The 21,202-nt window shown below is 46.7% G+C and overlaps 1 long non-coding RNA gene across 2 annotated transcripts in view; it reads left to right on the forward strand.

The window, feature by feature from the left end:
* LOC128934472 (uncharacterized) overlaps positions 1-16,303 on the forward strand; it is a 58,748-nt gene extending 42,445 nt beyond the window's left edge. Inside the window, exons 3-6 of one of the 2 annotated variants that reach the window (XR_008482858.1) lie at positions 3,431-3,558; positions 12,312-12,391; positions 15,113-15,274; positions 15,353-16,303. This is a non-coding gene — a long non-coding RNA (uncharacterized LOC128934472). The remainder of the gene's footprint in view (positions 1-3,430; positions 3,559-12,311; positions 12,392-15,112; positions 15,275-15,352) is intronic. The other variant, XR_008482859.1, reaches the window with a different exon arrangement.
* The last annotated feature ends 4,899 nt before the right edge of the window (positions 16,304-21,202 follow it).

Raw genomic sequence — 21,202 nt, forward strand, 5'->3', positions numbered from 1 at the left:
TCTTTGCCCTGAATACTTGGAAAAATTTGTTCACCAAGGAGATTTTCAAGCATTGGAACAGGCTGCCTAGGGGAGTAATGGAGTCCCTGTTCCTGGAGGTATTTAAAAGACATGTAGCTGTGGCACTGAGGTTTAGTGGTGCACTTGGAACTGCTGGATTAACAGTTGGACCCAATGCTGTTATAACTCTTTTCCAACATAAATGATTCTATGATTCTATGGCTGCATTCTGGCCTATCCATGTGCCTTTAAAATCAATACTCAAGATCCTTTTGGTCAGCAGATCAGAACAGGGTTGTCTTTTAAGCAGTAGCAAATGTTCAGATACCAAAAACACCATGTAAATCCGTGTGTATGTACAAAATGTTGTCAGTTCCTGGCACTTACCAGGTACTCCTGCAGCTCCAGAGCGTGCATACAGCCCCATACATGTAGCAGCTCCCCCAGACCTTGTGCCAGTCTCCCTGAAACTTGAAAATGTGGTACATGCAGGTGTACTTTCTAATGGCAGCACATTTCAGCGAGGCGCAGTGTTTGGTGCTAGTGCAGCTCTGAGGGAACTGTAGCTGCTCTGTGCCACCTTTCATTGACGCCACCTTTGCTTCTGTCTCCATTCCATCTGTTTTAATTAGCTTCATCATAGCCACCACAATACTGCTGCTGTAGAGCTCCCCAGAATGTTTGGCCCTGTCAATACCTGACACAGTGAGCAGAAGTTGTAGGGCTGCTGTCTGCCACGAGGAGAGCTAACAGAGCTGCTGGGACCAAGTCATCATGGGCTGAATGCAGTTTGGGGTGAAAAGGCTAGCACAGGCACTCGGCTGCCAGAACACTCATGGGTGGAGAGGAGCCCTGAGGCAGCACTTTTGTGCCAGGTCTTCACTTTGAGGATTGGATCTGGCCTTGAGGGCATCTCAGAGCCCTGGGAGGCTTTGAGGGTGGTACTGGGGCAGTGTATGGGCGTGCTGTTGATGCATTATGGAATTCAGAGGGCAAAAGCTTGGTCAAAGAAAGAGCAATTAGTCCAGAGGTGCCTAAAACTGAAGAGAACAGATGGAGCAAGTAACCCAGATGTATCCAACTGGACAAAACAAGTTGTATATAAACAGTCTCAAACTGTTTACAAAGTCCAAAAGAAAGAGGAATACAAAAGATTATTTTTCTCTGTGAGAGCAGAGGACACATGCTGGTTCTTTGTCCCTTCCACCATTGTTGGACAGCTTGGTGCTGGTGATGACACTGTCTGTGCCTGTGGTGTTTTGGAGTGTGGGGCTCCCCATGTTACACAAGCGCTTCCATTGGTCACCCAGCCATTTCTGCAGTCTCTGCAGATACATCAGGAGAAGCAGAACAACTACAGGCACCCGTTCATTTGACTTTTTTCTCTTCTGCCCTTCTCCTTGTATCAGAGCACCAAATCCTCCTCTGCCCTGGAGCAATCAGTCATTAACAAGGACCTTGCTACTGCCACAGCTCTTCTCAAGCCACTGAAGTCAAGATGACTTCTGGGAAAGAGAAAGCAAGTTAGACTTTCATCTGCTGCAAAAAGGAAAAAAAGACCATTTTAAAACTCTGTGGGGGACTTTTTTACCCCATATCCATGCAGGACAGCAGGGTAAGGCTGCAGCACTGCAGAGAGATGGCTTATCAGAAGCTTGTCTGCCATGATGAGTAAATAAAAACTCAGCAACTAGATCCCTTTTTCCCAAGAGAGGGGGAAGTTGGCAGAGGACATTCAGAGAATGCAAAGGGCTAGTAAACATTGCAAAGATTGGAGTTGCATGGAGTTGCAGATCTTGGGCTAGAGAGAGAAATTGTTTCAGACAGCCAGAGGATGCTGCGTGATCCCTCTGTTAGCAGAAAAGGAGCCTGCTGAAGTGTCTGTGGTGTGCATGAGTGGAAGCAGCAATAAACTGTGCCAGGATCCTCAAGTGAACAGAACCTGCTGCAAGGAGACATGGTCTGGGTTAGTTGATGACAAGAAGAATTCCCAGCAACAATTGCCTCCTACCCTGGGATATCTCTTCTTCTACCATTAGTTCTGAGTGAAGCAATTGGACTGTCAACACTCATGGCTAGACCATGCTCACAGGACCACAAGCCATGTTTCTGCAGCAAAGTGGAGACTGGAGGTGGACACAACACACTGCTGCCTGTGGGAGAAGGAGGAGTAGAGAGGGACTAGCATTTCTTAACCTTTTCTGCTAGCTTCTTGGAAAGAAGACTGCAGGACCAGCTCCTTAGTTGGCATAAAAAGACATGTATCCATGGAGCTGAAGAGTGTTCATTTCCTTCACTAGGAAAATAATAGAAACACAAAAATGTTTGGAAAAGTCCTGTGAAGGCCCAAGGTCATCCAGTCTCCTGCTTAGCACAGGACTATCACATTACATCAAGTCAGCTTTGGCATTGTCTAGCCAAGTCATGACAGCCTCCAATGATGGAGAATGCACACTCTCCCTCTCTGGGACATGTTTTCTGTTAATGTCCATTCTTTTCTCCCAAGCTCCAGGCTGGATTTGTTGCCCCCTGTTTGTCCACCTGTTGCTTGCAGGATGGATTGGGGTCTGTCCATCTCCTCCTGAGGGAGAAGTGATTGGCAGTAGGGTCCTGTTGGATCACCCCTCCATCCCCCTGTCTCTGGACTAGCCCCACCCAGCTCGCTCAGCCTCTGCTCCTAGCGCGTACACTGTGCCCCAGCTGTCTCAGACCCCTCTGACTGGCTCTGCTCACACTGAGGGGTCCAGAGCAGCACGGAACCTCACCCATGGCCTCTGTGGAACACAGGCTTCCCTCTCCCTGCCAGCTACGTGCCTCCTCCTGCAGTCTGCCAGGCACTTTGTCCTGCTGGCAATGCCAGCACACGCTGGGCTCGGACAAGGTGGGACCTGTAATTACAGCAACATGAAAAGCAGCAGAGGTCTCATTCACTGCATGGAGATAGTACAGTAAGCAAACAGATTTAAAATCCAATTTCATAGACACAGAGATTACATTAATCTCTTTTAATAGCTAAACAATTCCATTTTCAAGACAGAACAAAGCATGGGGATATTCTTGACAAAACTGGTGCTTCAAAGGTGCCTACATCAGATTTCCAATCCTAACTCCTAAGCTGCTAATGGTAGAACCGATTGTATCTTTTCATACAGTAGTGCTACAAAACTTGCTTTTAATCTCCTCTTTTTGTAATACGCTGTAGCTGCCTGGGCTTGCCTGTGGGAAGCAAATGTAGATTGTCTTTGCCTTCAAACACCATATGAGGAAATTTACCCAGCCCTCACCAACTGATCTTGGGGGCCTGTGGAACAATAAAAGCCCAAGTTATCAAAGTATCTGTAAACTGGCTTCTGATTTCTAGCTGGAGTACCTCCCTGAATCTGGACCCTTTGATTTAAGGTAGCTGCTTTCTTTCACCATGTCTCAACAGGCAGGAAAGAGCACAGCTTTAATTCCTGTTGGCTCAGTCACATTTGCTCAACATGACTGAAAACCCCTCTTCACCTCTAGAAATGCAAAAGTGAATGTGGATCTACATTGGAATCTTCTGTCCTTGTAGTAAGTACTGTGTAATATACATGGATGTTTCTATACTGCCAAAAATATTGGTGTAAAATGCTTTTCTTGTCGACACTGTTTTGCTTGGAGAGTCCAAGTTATCTGTCCCGGGGAAGGCACTATTTATTGAACTAGATTGCACGTTTTTAGAGAATTTTCAGGTCTTGTAGTCTAGCCATATCCATTTTGGGTTGATTTCTAGTGTTTGTGTTGTGATTTAGGGCTTTGATAAATGAGCTCTAACAAGTGATGGTGAGGTGACTGAAGAGGACCCACCCAGCTGCTCTTACTGCTCTGCTGGTAAAGATTACAGTCCCTGCAGTGGAGCTGGCAGAAGACAACATTTGTCCAGGGCAAAGCTGCTCCAAATGGCATTGGAGTTGAAATCTCCAAGGAGGTGGGCTTAGACGAAACAGAAGACTGTGAACTAGAGATACTGAGATGTTGTCCATAATGGTTTATGCCCACCTAGAACAGCTCTGCTTCAGTGCCTCAAGTCCTAACAGATCCTGCCTCATGTTCCTGTCCCTTCCTTTACATCAGAACTGGCAGTCATCTGATGCTAATACAAAATTATATAGAGACTTCAAGCCAGCCAAAATTTCTTCTCTTTCAGCCAGAAGGTGTGGAAGGGACTGAAACACCACCAACTTCTATCAGATTAATCATGGTAACCTGTTTCTCAGGTAGCAGTGAAAGTGTTCCTGGGTCTCAGTGCCACTCTACCCTGTGGTCACAGGGTGATGTCCAGGAACAGCAGGTGACAGTGTCTTCATCTGTTCATTTGTTTTCCACCCAAACAATAATCTGGGGCCAGAGCCTTCCCCTGATGCTCCTGCATGGCCAGCCAGCAAGGTTTTGCTGCCAGGGAAGTCCCTTTTCCTGTCCTGTTCTGCTAGAGGGATAACATGCTGTAGTGGTGGCCTAGCTGTCAGGAATGGAGCTGGCATGAGCAGTTGTCTCTTTCCCCTCCTGACTCAGGGGGTTCTGGCCAGACACTGCCCTTGCACCCCCATGCAGCAGCAAGCAGGAACCACAGCAGGAGAGAGTCAGGACTGTCAGGACTGACTGACCTGAGCACTATTTCCTGGCTAAATTACATAAGAGTTTTCCTCTCCCTGGCCCATTACTAACATGGCAAAAAATCAGTGGGAAAATGCCTGGGCCTTAAATATACAATGAGCCTTTCCCCACCCATTACCACCTAACTGATAAGCTGCTCCAGGCTATCTTGTTTATGTTTATGAGTCTTTAATACCTCGTAGCATTTGCGTTTGCCTTGAAGCTACAGGCAGCTATGTGCTGTAGCCTGCTGAATTTTCGTGCTGTAAGTACAAACAGATGTTTGAAGATCTGCTTTGAAGCAAATCTATGCCCTCTACATTCTCTCCCAAGACTCCTCAGGAACAGCATGCATCACTGTATTCAGAGGAAAGCTTTGAAGGGCAGTGAGAGAGGAGACACATAGGAATAGTTAGCAGTGGAACAGGAACGCAGTCACATTTCTATTGCATAAATCCTTCACAGCAGCGCTTCGGACAGTAGTGTGCATTAAAAAATTTGCAGGGCCTTATTCCTACAAAGCAGCTGCTGCTGTATGCACATCTTGCCTAGCCTAAGTCACTAGCTAGATCCTTGTTGCCCTCAAGAGCTATTTCCTGCAGCTTAAATAATTTCCCTGATACCAAAAATCTCAGGGTGAGCAGAAGTAGTAAAACCTGAGCAATGTGCACAGATGGCTCTTGCTCACTTCCACTGCTTCTGCCAGCTGCTCTTAGGCGTGGAAAAGCTTCAGGAGGCGGACTCAAGTGGCATTAAGTAATTTGACTCTCTCAAAAACTCAATTTAGAGTCAAAACCTGTGAGACACCCCATGATACTTCATGTTGCATGCAAAATAATGGGGAAGCTTAAACAGCTTCTGCCTCAGGCAGCTCCCAGTTTATGTCAGAACACAACAGAAAGGCTGAGAGGGAAAGGTAAGATGGCAGTGGTGAAAGCAGCCAAGATTTTGTGGTGATTGCTGTGTGGGAGGTTGCAGCCAGGACTCTCAAATGACTCAAACCACTGTTGTATGGTTTTGGTTTTATTTCTTCTTTTCTCACATTTTGAAGGAGAAGAGGGTGTGTCTGGAGGTTCAGATGCTAGCTTGGAACCTGGGTGATCTACATTCAGGTATCTGCCTTGCCAGTGACTCCCTTGTGTATGCTGGTCCCATCCTTCTGCCTTTTGCCCCCCATTTTCCAAGGAAGAATGTGTTTCCATACCCCTGAGTTGTGTGAGGTTAATACCTGTGAGGAATTTAGCTACAGTATGAGAGAGAGTCATATCAGGCCATCAAATGGTTTGGTCTGTATTCCCTTTTTACCGTAGGCAATGGACAGCAAAGGGGATCCTTCAGAGCACTGTGTGTAGCTGACTTTTAAATGCAAAGCAGTGTTTGACCTGAGCTGCACAGGGAGCTGATATTGTGCTGTAAATCTCTCTAATTCCCTCTGGAGAATGCTTTTTCTTAATTCTGCTTCATTTCATACCTCTCACATTTCTTGCTTAAAGATGAAAACTATTCATATCTTTATTTATAGAATTCTTTTTCATTTCCTAGTAACCACTCTTTTGTCTTGCCTAGTTCCATTTCATCTGATACAGTTCTTCCTCCCTTCCTCCTCCTCATCCATGAGCTTAGGGGATCTCAAAAGGACCTATCTGGGAGCCTGAAAGCTGCTTGCTGTACCCCTCCTTACCCAGCACCCCTAAAGTGGCCTGAGGGGAGAAAAGAAAATATTCTGGGGGGGACAGCTGACTGCAGGGCCTTCCCCTGAGGATTACACTGTGTACATCAGTACTGTAGTGAACACATCTTGTCAGAAGTAGTGGTTCCTGCAAGTCATGTACAGCAGATCTCCTTTAAGCAGCAATGAAATTTGTGATGTTTTTGTTTGATATCTGCAACCTCAGGGGAAAGAAAGTGTGACTCTTGCCTTGTGTTTGCAGCTGAAAACTTATTAAGGACAGAAAAGTAGATGCATCTCTATTTTTTTAATATTCTGCATGTACAAACACGTTTTTTTCAGTGTAGATTGAGAGGTGTAAGGCTCTGTGGGAGTGATCTCCTTCTAGGAATTTATTTCATGTGGCTGTGAGGGGCTCAGCAAGATAGGATGGGGAAAAAAAAAAGAAAGAGGCCCAAATCTCTAGATAACTGAAAAAGTGAAAATGCCCAGTGAACAAATCCTCACATGAAATCTCCTGTTTCTCCAAAAGAAATGAAACCTTTCCCAGGGATCTGACACCTACTTATAGTGTTTTGCCTTCTAAAGAACATCCAAGTTACACTAGGAAGTATGCCCTGCCCAGTCATAAGTCAAAACAAATAAATATTCTTGGGGTTTGCCTTTTGCTTGCTCAGTGCCAGTTTTTCTGTGCCTAGCATGAGTCTTTTAATAAATTCTCCACCAACATGGAGGCCAGGTAGGCAGCTCCCTGGCCCTGTCACCTCCACAGTGGCTGACAAAACACAGGAGAGCTCAGATAGCCAATGATCCCACATCCCAACAGGTTGGCACTCCATTTTTGACCTTGCTAGTTCTCAGTGCAGGGCTTCCTGCTCGATCTTGTCTTTCAAGGAGGGACTGTCCAGTTCCCTTTTAGAAAGGGCAGTTTTTTAAATTGTCCTTGTTTGAAAGAAAACACTGTGTTGGGCAGCAGTGAAAACAGAGAGCTGAATGCAGTCTGGTGTGTGCTGTGCTGATGTGATGAGGCTGGGCCATGAGTCCAGGAAGTTTTGCTCATTTCTGCACAGTGTGGTGGTAAGCTGCTCTGTACATTATTTTTCCTTTACCCTGGAGCTTCCTCTCAGGACCCTGCCAGTAACTTGATCTTGCTTTGATAAACCATCATGCAGACACGATGTGAAACTGTAGTCCTAATGACCTGTGTTATTTAAAAATCAAATGACACTTTCTCAAGAGAAAGTTCTTTAGTTCCAGTGTTTTCCTAAGATAACTATACCAAGGCAGCATATTACCCTCCCTGGTAGTTTCATTTATTGCTCACTTTGTCTAAACTCCTGCATGCCATAGCGCTGCACTATTTTGTCATGTTCCACCCCATCATTTCAAAATAGCTTCCCTGTTTGTTTAAAAGTACAGCAAAAGCTTTAAAGACTTGAGGAAAGTGATGCCATATACTTTGTGTAATGATGTACAGCCTGCCTGCTCAATTTCACTGCCTTGTAGCACCAAATTATGAAACTCTTTGCCTCTTCATCTCCCCTGTCTTCTGAGCTAGCAAGAGATAAACAGGAAAAAGGGGAGACACCTTCTGTTTGATATTGTCTGACTCTCAAGTCAGTTCAGGCTCTGATATTAATAACTTCCTGTTTTGCTGTAAGCCTTCTGATAAGTGAAAAGTCTCCATGCATGTTGACTTTTCATCCTGAACTCAGGCAACTACATGACTGCTGTATTCCCAGCCCCTGGGCTACAAATTCCAGTTAGATGCTTACCTCCAGGCCAGAATTTTAGAGTTGGAATTCAAATCACTGAAAATTTAGATGCCTAAATGCACAGTTAGTTGCCAAAATACAAATTACCTGACTTGCTGACTCTGTGAGTGTAGTGGGACTTGAGAGGGCAGAATCTATACAAATTAGACTAATTTTATTTAGGAACTCAAGTAAGGATCCTAATCTGAAATGTTGGGCTGTTGTTCATTGCTCAGGATGTGCTCAGAAGCTAGAAACAGAAAAGAGGATCTGCAAAATAATGTGGAGAAAGGTGCATTTGTGTAATATCACTTGTGCAAGATGCTTGTGAAATGTAGTATACGCTGCATTGTGCATTTTTTCACACATGCTTAAAATAGTAAGGCCTTTTCTTTTCCAACTCTGTGTAGCAGGTTGACCCTGGCAGGGCACCAGGCGCCCACTAAGCCAAGGGGACAGGGGAGACAATAAGGTGGAGAGCAACCAGTGGGTGAGATAAGGCCATTTTATTACAGTGAAAGAAAAAAGGGAGAACCTGCGTGTGCATAAGCAAAGGGAAAAGTCAGTCTCTACTTCCCATCAGCAAGCAATGTTCAGACACCTCTGGGAGGCAGGGCTTCATCATGTGTAATGGCTCCCTTCTATCAGTCCAGGGGCCAGTTTGGTAGGGTGTTTGCCTGTTCAGGAGTAAATTCCCAGGCAATGGGAGATGATTTAGGTGATTTAGAACCACCCTAGGAACCTGCCCAAATCCCTCCACGCACCCTTCCACCCAGGAACTGGATGCCTCAGGGCACATTTTAATAGCTCCTCACCTAAAGGTTGTTTCTCTTGCACTAGGGTGATGACAAATTCCATTAATTCCATAGAATAACAGTGGTATGGGCTAATAATATTAACAGTATCAGACAGCTTGTAAGGATTGCCAACAACCGTGGAAGTCTGCAGTAAAAAAATCATCCACATTCAATATACAATCTTTACTTACAACAACAAAAACAACTAAATTAGCAGCAAAAAAAGGAAAAAAAAGTTGTCCACACTAGATCCAAAAAAACCCCATCATCACAATACAGAACAAAAATGGACAAACTACACAAAATCCACCCCTAGACCCTTCACTACAATTCCTTCACTACAATGCAAATTCGCCACTATCATTCTACTTCATAACATGGTTTAATAATTGGTTTGCCCAATATTTCTCCCAATTTATATCCTTATCTCAAAGTCCTTGTTAGTGCCTGCATTCTCCACCAAAACTGTTGTGGTTTGACAGTGCCAAACACCAGGCACCCACAAAAGCTGTTCATTCATCCTCCCCTGCCACAGCTGGACAGAAGGGAGAAAAGTTTAATGAAGGGTTGAGATAAGGACCAGGAGAAAACAGACAACTTGGAAGTGCAAAGTGAATTTATTACTACCATAGTCAGAGAAGGATAATGAGAAGTAAAATAATCCCTTAAAACACCTTTTCTTCCTCAACCCCCTCCCTGCTTTCCACTGACAGCGCAGGGAGACAGGGCATTGGGGTTTGATCAGTTCACCACCCAAGATTTTCTTCCACTGCTCAGGGAGAGGAGTCCATTCCCTGCTATGCCATGAGGTCCCTTCCCTAGGGAGACAGTTCTCCATGAACTTCTCCAGTGTGTTTCCAATCTCACGAGCAGCAGTTCTCCCAAAACTGCTGCACTGTGAATCCCTCCCATGGGCACACAGTCCTCCCAAAACTGCTGTGAGTGGGTCACTCTTCCACGAGGTGCAGCCCTCCAAGGACAGGCTGCTCCAGCCTGAAAGCAGGGGCTCGCTCTCTCCACTGGGTCTCCCACTGGACCACAGCCTCCTCCAGGCATCCACCCACTCCAGCATGGCAGCTGCCCCACAGGCTGTGAGTGGATCTCTGCATCCCCCATGGACTACAGAGGGACAGCTGCCTCACCATGGCCTCTTTACAGCTTGCAGAGGAACCTCAACACTGGTGCCTCGAGTACCTCCTGCCCTTCCTTCTCCACCAACCATGGTGTCTCCATGCTGTTTCCCTCACATGTTCTCACCTCCTCCTCTTCTCTAGCTGGAATTAACACTGTGCACACACCTCACTTAGTTTTGATTTTCTTCTTAAATCTGTTATCACAGAGGTGTTACCAACCTTCCTAATTGGCCCAGCTTTGGCCAGCATCATGTCCATCTTCAGAGCCATCAGCCATTGGCTCTGCTGGACATGGTGGAAACTTCCAGCAGCTTCTCACAGAAGCCACCTCTGTGGCCCCCCGGCTACCAAAAACCAGGCCATGCAAATCCGGCACACTACGAGTTATTCAAATAACTTTCCTTGTGAACTGAACTATTTCCTGTGGATAATGCACTGTTTTGCTACCTGCTGCAGAGATAGAGTCCCCCTGAATGCCTAATGCCTGTGTAGTGCTGCTCTGCATGAGTGGGAACAGTCTCCTGATCACAGTGTGAGACAGGAAAGCTTGGACTTAGCAGTTCTGTGAGATTTACAAATCATAACAACTAATCAAGATTTAAAGCAGCTCTGGACTGAAAAGGCTAGCAAGTGGTCCAGCTGTGAGTTAATTCATTAGTTGCAGTAAATATCACTGGAAGAGCTTGTCAAAAGGAAATTCTTTTCCAGCTGAAAAGAATCATCCTTAAAGTGAATGTCAGAGGTTTTTGCAGCTGTCATCCAGTGGACTGGAGACTCTGGGCATTGGAGAGAAAATGAGAGTGAAAGACATAAAAATTTGAGTACAGAGGATAAAGTACCAGTTCCCACTGAGTGATTATAAAGGAAGCAATCTCACCACTACAGGGACCTAATTAGAGACTGAATCTCACAACCATCACAGCACTCTGAGAACCCAAACCAGTGAACACAGCCCGCTCCGAGCAGCAGCAGGAGGAGGCTCTGCTGCCTCAGCAGCACGATGGAATATCACGTTTGTGTAGCTGGGGGCATTTCCAGTGTCCTTGTGTTCTGCTCAGCAATCACTTGGGTCCAGAGGAGCCACATCATTTTCCTGCCTGCCAGCACAGCTTTGTCCTGGTCCTACAGAAGGCAACAACAGGCTTCCACTGCCACATACCTGAGCATCCCAGAGGAAAGGCACCAGGACCCTTTTCCCCCGGCAAATATAAGAGTTAATTGTCAACATTAACAAGACAGATTTTTGCATTTCTATGACTGATCTGATAAATCACCACTTTTCTTGCTCTCCTAAATGTGCAGATCGATGTGAGTCCTCAGGCCTCCCTGGAGACACCAGTGCTGTCAGCCAGAGGTTGCATGTATGGTTCACTCAAGCCTTGGTGCAGGGCTTAGCTCCACCTCACTCCAGCTATTGCCTGTCTGAGACACTGTCACCCTTCCCTCCATCTTTGTGGAAATGTGGAAATACTGGCTTTAGTTTGAAGCCAGCCTTTGGCAGCAATGCCCACTCCCCTGCTCTAGCAGCTCCCTCCTACCTCTGGGTTGCAGTGCATCACCTAATCATTGGTATGCCAAGCAGAGAATTCTCTGAGTTGGGTCTTTTCTTTGTCTGGTGATTATTTCTAAGCAGCAGCAGGTTTTCATTGGATTTTATTTGTGACTGGGTCATTCTGGGTGCTGGTTCTTGGCACTTCCCTCCTGGTGCCAGGAAGGACTGTTGCCTGAAGGAGCCATGCTCTGGGGTGGGTGAGCAGCAGGGTCAGCAAGAAGGAGTTCTTGTACCTGGTATTGGCAGGAAAGGCACTTTTAATGTAACCCTATGAGGGTTGCAGGGATTTCTACCATTATCACTACTACTAGCAATGACATTTTTCTCTAGCAGGATTTTCCAGGCAGAGGGAAGGAAGCCTTCTGAGACAACTTGGGCAGCTCAGGGAAGAGAAGGGATGACTGCTCAGGATGCACAGATGTATCATGTTCGGGGGGCAGTGGTTTATGGGTCTCCTCTGGAGCTGGTAGGAGATAGGTGACCTGCCCAGAGAGAATTCAGCTGACATCTGACAAGGACATTTTCGTAGCCAAGATAAACAGATGCCTTTTGTTTTATTCCAGGGAAAGCAAATTACTGGCCCGAGGTCAGGCTAAACCTGACAAGCCTAAACCACTTCATTTGAGGTTGTTATTTATTTGGGTCAATATGAAACATTTCTAGCTTTTATTTTCCATTTTTGGCCATCACATGCTGCTGTTTTCACTCCTATGTATGTTTTCTTCTCTAACATTTCAAATCTTCTCTCTTGTAGTATTTAAAATCCTTATTTGACTGATGCTGCAGGTGGAGAGTATTAGTTACCTTCCATGACCACTCTGGCCACAATGGCTTCCTTTGCTTGACAAGCTGATTACTTTGTCAAGGTGAATGTTAAGTCTGCCAGGAGTATCTCTGTGTGTCTTGTGTAAGATTGAGGTTGCAAGCTGGTTTCTTATTGGACATGCAGTTTCTCCAGAAACAGAATACCTCTGAGGGGATATTTCCCCCCTCACTTTCCTCCTGAGAGTGATGTTGCTGCAGTTTATGCAGTAAGATTTAGATGGCTGTATCTCTGAATTTGACAAGCTAGTGGATAGCAAGCAAACCCAACCGATGAAATTCCATTGATAAAGAAAATTCTCATCCTAGCAACTACCCAGAAAAGTCCACAAGTAGAGATTAGGAGTTAAAAACAACTGCACCAAGTCTGCCAAAGCTGCTGGGGATGTGACCAACTTCTGTGGAGCCAAAGAATCACTGCAGTGCCTGCTCCTGCTGCCCCTCATCAGCAGGTTTGGAAAAGCACAATCTGAAGAGGGTGATGGGGCTGATGGGCTCCCCAAAGTACCAGTTACAGGCAGTAGGGATCAGTCAGGGCCCTTTATGACAGCTTTGCAAAAAATGGCTTAACACTGTGTGGACTCATTAAAGTAGGAAAGAAATTTCCTGTCAATTGTCACTGGGGTTGGTGTCTCGGATTGCTGCTGACACGGGAGTCCGTAGCCCTGCTTCACAGAGCCAGAGCACAGTGCAGGATCCAGGTGTGTCTCTGCTTGCCAAAGTGGCTGTAGGCAGGACCAAACTTTGCCATGCACAACCCACCCAGGCCTCCTTCAAATAGTCATATCCTGCATGATCTCTAAAAGAGGCCAGACAGAACTGCAGCAGGGAAGCTGCAGCATAAGTAGTGCCTTCAGATTGTCCATTGGATATAGTTGAGACACAAGACCAAAACTCAAGTAAATTAAATGCATTTCTTAGCAGTTCCTGAGAGGGAACAGGTTGTGTTGTTTGTGAGCTGCAGGCCACATCAAGTGGGGTGGGTCTTCCACAGAGAAATTGCTGCCTCTGGCCCCAAAGCATCATTGTAAGAAGGTAGGAAAACATCCAAATTTCTCTTAATTTTTGCTAGATGGTACATTATGAGCAACTGGCAGTCAGACCACTATAGATAATAAGAATTCAGGAAACATTACTAAGCAACACAAAGAACAGAAAACAGTGTGTATTTTCTGAGAAGATTGGGGAAAAAGTCCTGTGCTACTGAATGCTTTGGGAGAATGAGTCCTAATAGTTACAGTAGCCAAATGTCACCTGGGACCAGCACGTGAACAATTCTTTTGTAATATTATTTGGCAAATGTCTCAACATCTTGAGCTTATTGTAGAATAGAAAAGAAAATTATGGCCAGTGTTGTTTTCTGGTGGTACAGGAACATTCATTTCTCTAACTCTGTGTGGTGGCATCTGACCATACCTGAGGGGGCAGGTCAAAGGAAAGCAATGTGTAGATGTGGTTTTCAAAGGCACCTATTTCCTCATTTACTGCTAGGAATAAATTTTTTCCTGGCATATTGTGAAAGAAATAGTAAAATAAACAAAAGCATGGTATACTTTGTAAGATGAGGCAAACATTTGTAAGTACTTTGTGAGATGAACCTCAGGGCTCCACTGCCCACAGGCAAACCAGCTCTGGGTGCTAGGTAAGCACTGAGGGCAAACACTGGGCTGCTCTTTTCCCATACAGATGCTGTCCTGGGGCTTCTTTCCTCACGGCAGGAAGGAGAAAAAGCAGCTTTTACCATCCAAGTGCATGACATTCCTGCTCTTCCTGGGTGGATGTTGGAACCCAGGAAATTCCTCTGGCTGCCCTGGAGGACTTGAGACCCTGACAGAGGGCTCAGGGACCTTGGCACAGAATCAAAAACACCTGTGCCTTCAATTTTAGCCCTTGGAAAAAACAATTACCAACATTATATGAGGATTCACAAGCCACAAACCTTAAGTAGAATGATAGTTTGTTACAAGATAGAAAAGTAGAATTTTGAGTTTTTAGAATGGGGGTTCAGAAGCCAAGATGGAGGGATTTGGGCATGCCTTGTCCTTCTTCTTAGCCTCCATCTTCTGGGTGATGTTGGCACTTTTGGATTGGTTTAGAGTAGAAACACACTGTCTAACATGGGTGGTAGGTATTGAGAAATTATTGTAAATAACATAAATGTATTTTTTAGTATAAAAAGATAACACTGCCCCTGAAGGTAGTCAGTGTGCCTTGGACCAACCTGCTAGACAGACCTCAGCAGGTCAGAAAAGGAATGTCATAGATAACAAAGAATACACAACCTTGAAAACCAGAACAGAAGAATCCCGACTCCTTCCGCTGCCAGGCTGGGAAAAGAGACTCTCTAACACATCTCAGGGTCATCTTGACCACAGAGACCCCCGAGAGGTGAAAAAGAGAGGGAGCTCTTCTCCCCCTCTGCCTGCGAGGGAAGCACTGACTGTTGCTGAGGGGCAGCAAGCTGTCTCGGGGCAGACCTTGTTCCCTGCAGGGACCTGTACCCTGCCCTAGATCAGTGTGCTGGGATGCCCTGGCCTGCCCTTCCCATGCCCCCTTCTCTGTAGCTCCGAGCTCTGCCGCTTGCTGTCCTTGGAAAGGCAGAGGTGAGGGAGCAGAGGGTCTCCAGCGGGGGTATCTCCTTGTAGGAGATGAAGAAGGCACTGGCTGCAGACAGGAGCACCCACCAGCCTCCCTCTGCAGCCGGCAGCGCTCTGCCTCTCTCGTTGTTTATTATCTGACGTCTGTTTTGGTGTGTTTCCCTGCAGGCCGGGAGCCAGGAGGGCTGGCGCTCGGGACACCTCCTCCTGGTGCGCTGCCAAGGACGGTGGCGGTGTCCTGCGGCCAGGGCGGTGGCCCCGGGCACTCGGCATCCGTCCTGCGGCTCGCCGACCCTCCCCTCGAGACCTACTTCTGCCGGGACAGGCAAGGTAACTCGCTCTGAAAATAGCTGGGACGGCGGCCAGCCGAGATTAATGCCTTCATTAACGTCCCCGGTTTATTTATAGGCTTAAAAATGCCTTGGACCTGCAAACTGAGCACAGTTGCTCCGTGGAAGGCAGGGAATCACAGGTCTCCTGCTTCTGCCTTTCCCCTTCCTGCTATTTCATTCTGATTGCTGGGACTGTAAAACCTCAGGAGCAGGCACTGTTTCCCATTGTGAAGCTACTTTGTAAACCTTCCTAACTGAAGGGACACACACAGATACTCTTTTTCATTCTTTCTTTTTTTTTTTTTTTTCCCAAGAATGATGTATTTGTCTGGTCTCCTTCCTCTACCAACTTCTTTTTGTGTGCACACTGTGTCCTGTGGCCCTCTTGGAGAAAATTCTCTTTTTGATGAATTCCTGAGGCAAAGACTGAGCAGCCATCACAGGAGTTAGTGATTTCCCACCTTGGGTTTTAGACTGTGAGCTCTGTGGAAGACTGAGATTCTCATGGCTGTGGAGAGCATGGAGAGCACTTAGGATGTGTAGGGCCCTAGTGAGAAATGCAAATGCGATTAGTGATTGTGCAGGTCTTCCAACAAAAGCAGCAGAGCTAGCCCAGGACCCAGCTCCTCCAGGAGCCTCATGGGACTGGTGAGAAAAGAAATAAACCACCCTAAGTGTGCTGGCCCCGGATGAGGAGTTTTTGGCTCGTGACCTGTGGCCATACTGCCTGGCCTGTTTCCCAGAGGTCAGTGAAAGGTAAGTGAGAAAGGAGACTTGTTGTCAGCAAGCACAAATCCAAGGGATAGGCTGTCTGACTGGGAGATAGAAGGCTCCATGAGTAGGAGGAAAAGGTAAAAATGCCTGTCCTCACACCCAGAAGCATGGCAGCTCATTGAAGTGAGGTTGTTTCAGACGGCAGCCACCCTTCACTTCACTATTGCTTTTTTGTTGTATCAATCTGAGATAAACTCCTGTGTCAGTCTCCCCTTGGCCCTCATCTTCTGGGGGTGAAATAAAGAACCAGCAGAGAACCACTCAAACCTCTGTTGTCTTGATTTTCTCTCTGGGCAGTGAGAATACTTCAGAGCAGAGTGAATGAGCCCAAAATGGTAGAAGGAAGGAGGGTTTCTGTGCCTCTACAGGTGAAGGCACAACCCTGGGATGCCCTCACTCTGCCAGCAACTGGTGGTTTTGAGGCATCTTCAGGCCTTGCTTTCTCCTTACTTTCTTTCCCACTTGGATTCTTGGCTCCAGATCTCCTCCATCCCATCTTGGCCAGGCCCCAGCTCTCCTGGGATGGGGCTGTGATGAGGATGGGAATGCCTGCTCACATCTCACTTTCCACATCTGTTAACGGGACCATGACACTCTAACTTTATATGGAAGTGTTCCAGGCCAGGTTGGATGGGGCTTGGAGCAATCTGGTCCAGTGGAGGTTGACCCTGCTCATGGCAGGAGAATTGGAACTGGATGGTCTTTAAAGGTCCTCCCAACCCAAACCATTCTGTGATTTTCTACAGTCCATGGAAGGGTAAAAGCAGACATGCAATTGTTCAGCCATCCAAAGATGGTAACTGGGAGAATATTTCTATGCCTGATATATATGAGATCCTGTGTGATTTTAAAGGCTTCAAAGAAAAGACAAGTCATATGCAGCACCTGAGACAAAGGCAGGAAGGGGGAAAAGAGTCGTGTGTAACTGTATTCTATTTATTCTAGGAAAGAGACACAATTTATACTGTTGCGTGTCATCTAAATTCCTGAACATCTGACCAGAAAAGTCAGTGCAGCTTTCTCACTAGACAGATGTCAGACTAGGGGAGTGAGTCTTGTGACAAGAGACCATCTGCATCTCAAACTGATTACCTGCTTTGAAAAGTGAATAGAAAAAGTAGAGGGGTTTGGGTTTTTTTTTAAACAAGATGGCTAAACTTCATTTCAGCTCTGGGACACCTATCCCTGAATGCTGGTGCTATCCAGCTTCTGTGACATTACTCACCCTGATACAGAAAGCAAGAGCTGGGTTTTTTTCCTGTTTCACTGGGCTACACCCAGTTGTAACCATATTTAACCTTCCTTTTTCTAGCTGCCAACACTGGGTGGCACTAAGTAACTCCTTCTGACATTTTACAAAATTGACTCTAAAACCTTGAATCGCACTGATTTGGCTCCACTCTGTCTTGACAGCAAATGGTTTTGTTTGAGAAACTTCAGATCATATGGTTGTTGCATAGAAACATCTGACTTGCATGGCATGTTTTGTACTTCCCTGGTTTGTTAGGTTGTTAAAACTCTCATGAAACTCTGGCCTCACAGCCTGGTAAAGGTTCAATGTGCTGTTGGACTTGAAAGCCAAATTTCCTGTATTGAGTCAAGAATTTATGGAATACTTGAATATATACGCCTGAATATCCAATCTGTGCTTTATGACAGAGGTTTAAATAAGTCTCAGTGAAAGGCTGAGGTTGAAAAGCACCTCTGGAGATCACCTAGGCCAAGTCCTCTACTTCAGCAAGGTCAGCCAAAGCAGGGTTAACCAGGCGGTCCCCAAAGGGTTCCAGGAGCCTGTTGCCAGCCCCAGAGTTTCCTTGTCAGTCTCTAACCAGAGCCTGGACACTGCCATGTCTGCTGGCCACCACTGCCAGATACACTCTGTAAAAATCCTGCTAAAATAAATCAGCTTTAAAAGAAGCACCCCCACAAACACGTGGCTGTCACCCCCACTGGCTGTGCTCACCCTACAAGCACCCCAGCCACCCTTAAACCAGCCTGTCCAGTGGGCTCTGGGAGATGCTGGTGCATATGGTGATGGAGGTGGCAAAAGATCAGGGCCAAGTGGTTTGTCCTCAGAGGACACCCAGGTCTATGAGCAGCCTGACCTGGTGGCCATGCCCGTGATGGAAGGTTGGAACTAGACGATCTTTAAGGTCCCTTCCAGCTCAAGCCATTCTATGATGCTGTGACAATGGCTTGTGGCCATTGTCAGCTACGCCACTGTGGAGCCCACTGCCATGTGCTGGTAACAAACATTACCACTGTTGTGCATGTACCTGTCCCTAAGAAGGTGTTTACATTCTAACAGAGAGCAGATGGCATAACCTGATGGACACATAAAGATGTGTGTCCTGAAAGGAGGACATAGAAACACCAATGATAGTAGCTAAAAATGCTCAATACGGAAGTTGAGCAAGTGAGCAAGTCTTGACAGACTGGCCATGGCCATTCTGACAGCAGTGGGAGAGGTGCAGCTGAGGAAGAAGCTGCCCAGGGTGAGAGATGGTAACTGCTGAAGGTCCTTGATGTCTCCCAACAGAAGAGCAGGCAGAGGGTGAGACCATCTGGCGGCTACATTGGAGCCAGGGCAGCAAGGATCATACATGAAGCAGTACCTGCAGTATCCCTTCCCTCTCCTGTGGCAGTGGGAAGGGGGCACAAGTAGAGCCAATGATGTCTGAAGAACAGCTTACTCACTGAAAAGCACAGCTTCTGGTTGACTGAAGCTATCTGCCAATTGGTGTGCAACCATTCATCAGAATTAGCCCCAAAAATTAGAAACATAAAAATGGCTTGCTTTGTTGGTTTGAGGTTCCTTTTACTTGTTTTTTGAAGATGATCTCAAAAGGAAACCTCAGCTGGAGCAAGGATTTACCCAACACGCTGTGTCTTCAGAGTGTGGCCAAACCACAGGACAGTCTGCAAAGGGGCTCTCCTAATCCTCTTGCTCAGGGCAGAATTATTTACTCTGTTTATTGGACCAGATAGAGCAGGAACACCAGTGGGACTAAACTGCCTGCCCCAAAGGGCAGGCCTGGGATCTGGTAGCTAGTGGACAAGAGCAGTTGTTTCAGAGTAGCATTGGCTGCTCAGGGCCAGCCAACAAAAAAGAGACTGAATTTGACAGCATAGCATGGCACTTGACTCCAGCTTAGCTTGGCCCTGTGTGTTGGGCTTATGGACCTAAGAGCAAACCAAAGTATTGTTGTAAGTTTGGTGGTTTTTTATCCCAGCATAAAATGCCCAGAAGATGATGCTATAGCTCACCAGTGCTGAATTCCAGAGGGTGTGGTGTAGCATCGTCTGGATTGAGGCATGAGAGCATTCAGGAGAGCTGGAGGATGGAAAGGCTGGTGGGACCGTGCTGGAGGAACATCCTGAGGGAAATGAGACACAGCTTGTTCGTGTGGCTCTTGCAAGTTGTTCCAGGAGTGTTCATGCCCAGAGAAGCGCTGCCTGGTGGCTGGAGGGAGCTGCTTGTCCCAGTCCAGAGGACAGCATAGGTGTGTGCTGACCAACACCATGGGAACAGTCAAGGATGAGGACCCAGAGTCAGCTGGGGAGCTGTGTCTGACATTGTAGGCACATCTGACAGCTATAGCTACATCACCAGCAAAGAACAGATGGACTCCAGCCCTGGATTTGTGCTCATTGTCTGCTGGGCTCTCTGCTAACTCTGAGCCTTTGGTGTGGATCACTCCAAGTAGCAGTTGCCAAGGTAAATGTTCTCCTTGGGAAGCAAGCTCTAGGCACGGTGCCTGCGAGCCCAGGGGTGCCACTCTGCCCTGGCCTTTGTGCTGAGCAGTGTGGGCACAGCAGGGCACAGCCAGTCTCCTGCCTCTTTGTGCTGCATCTCCATGTGCCTCCGGTGCTGCCTGGCACACTGGGTGTGATATTGCTTCCAGGAAACCTTTTAAAAATATTTTTCACATGAGAAACAGAAGGGATTTGAACTTGTATTCTGTGTGCTCTGAGGCTGTGTTGTAGGCAGTGGATTGCAGTGGGTGATAGCTTCCCTTCATAGGCCTTGTGGCTGAGGACAAAGTTTCCTTGGGAATCTCCCTTCCCATTCCCGTGAGGGTTTTGGGGTTGGCCTGTATCATGCTTTTTTAGCCTTTAGTTTGATTGCCAAACAGAAAATCAACTATTGAAGATCTGCCTTGTCAAACAGACAAAGGCCCAGAGAGGCAGAAGCTTTTTGGAAAGAGGCCTTGGCTTTGCAGGGATCATGAGGATTGGGCAGAATTTAGGCAGAGGATAAACCCCACTATCCAAGAGGATAACTTGAGGAAAGGGAGTTGCACAGGATTTTTCCACTGCTGTAGGAACCTTTGCTGTAATTCAGCTCGTGTTGATTAACCCTGGATGCTGGATTCTTAAAAAGTGATTAGTGAGATCACCCTGGAAATAGATGCAGATGTGCCATCTGTTATGCAGTGTATGGGGCTTAGAGGGAGGTTTTGCTGAAACACTGAAAGAAAGGAGGAGATCCCAACACTGAAATGAGACTTCACTCCTGTCACCTTCCTGTTTACCTCCCCAGAAGCTAAACACCCCTGTGAACACGTGAGGTGAACTGGTGGGATTCACTGTCAGTGGACTGGAGCTGTAGTTCTGGCCAGTGACTGGGTTGAGAGATGAGCTATGGTGGCATCTCAGCCTTCAGGGGAAGACATGGTATAGAACTCGGTGTCAGAGACACTCTCCAAACACCTGGAATCCCAAAGTGGGAAGTCTGGGCTTCAGTCTGAACTTGTGCTGGTGCTGCCTCAGAGCACCTTTCCCCTCAGTGAAATGTAAACTGGAGGTAGTTTTTTTTAATACTTCTATGGAGTTGTTCCTGTGCTGTACCCCTGCCCCAAAATGCTCTCCCTTCATCATGTAGTGACTCACTGCGGGTCCCAAGGATTATCAGAAGCACTAAGCAGCTCTGAGACAGCAATTGCAATTATGCTTCTACAGCTGTGATTGTCCACAGCCATGCTTTCTGTCTTCCTCCAGAGCAACGGAGGATTTTAAGGAATGGTGCAAGGCTGAAGAAGGCAATACATCCATATGTGCTTTCCTAAATCTAATCTGGCATCCTTCTGGCTGCCATAACCTCTGGAGAGCAAAGTGCACTTTTGTGCTGTTCATAGCACTGCTGCCTGAT

Source organism: Melozone crissalis, unplaced genomic scaffold (assembly GCF_028551555.1).
Source record: "Melozone crissalis strain CALT ecotype California unplaced genomic scaffold, PUWL_Pcris_2 ptg000013l_1, whole genome shotgun sequence".
Classification (NCBI taxonomy): Eukaryota; Metazoa; Chordata; class Aves; order Passeriformes; family Passerellidae; genus Melozone; species Melozone crissalis.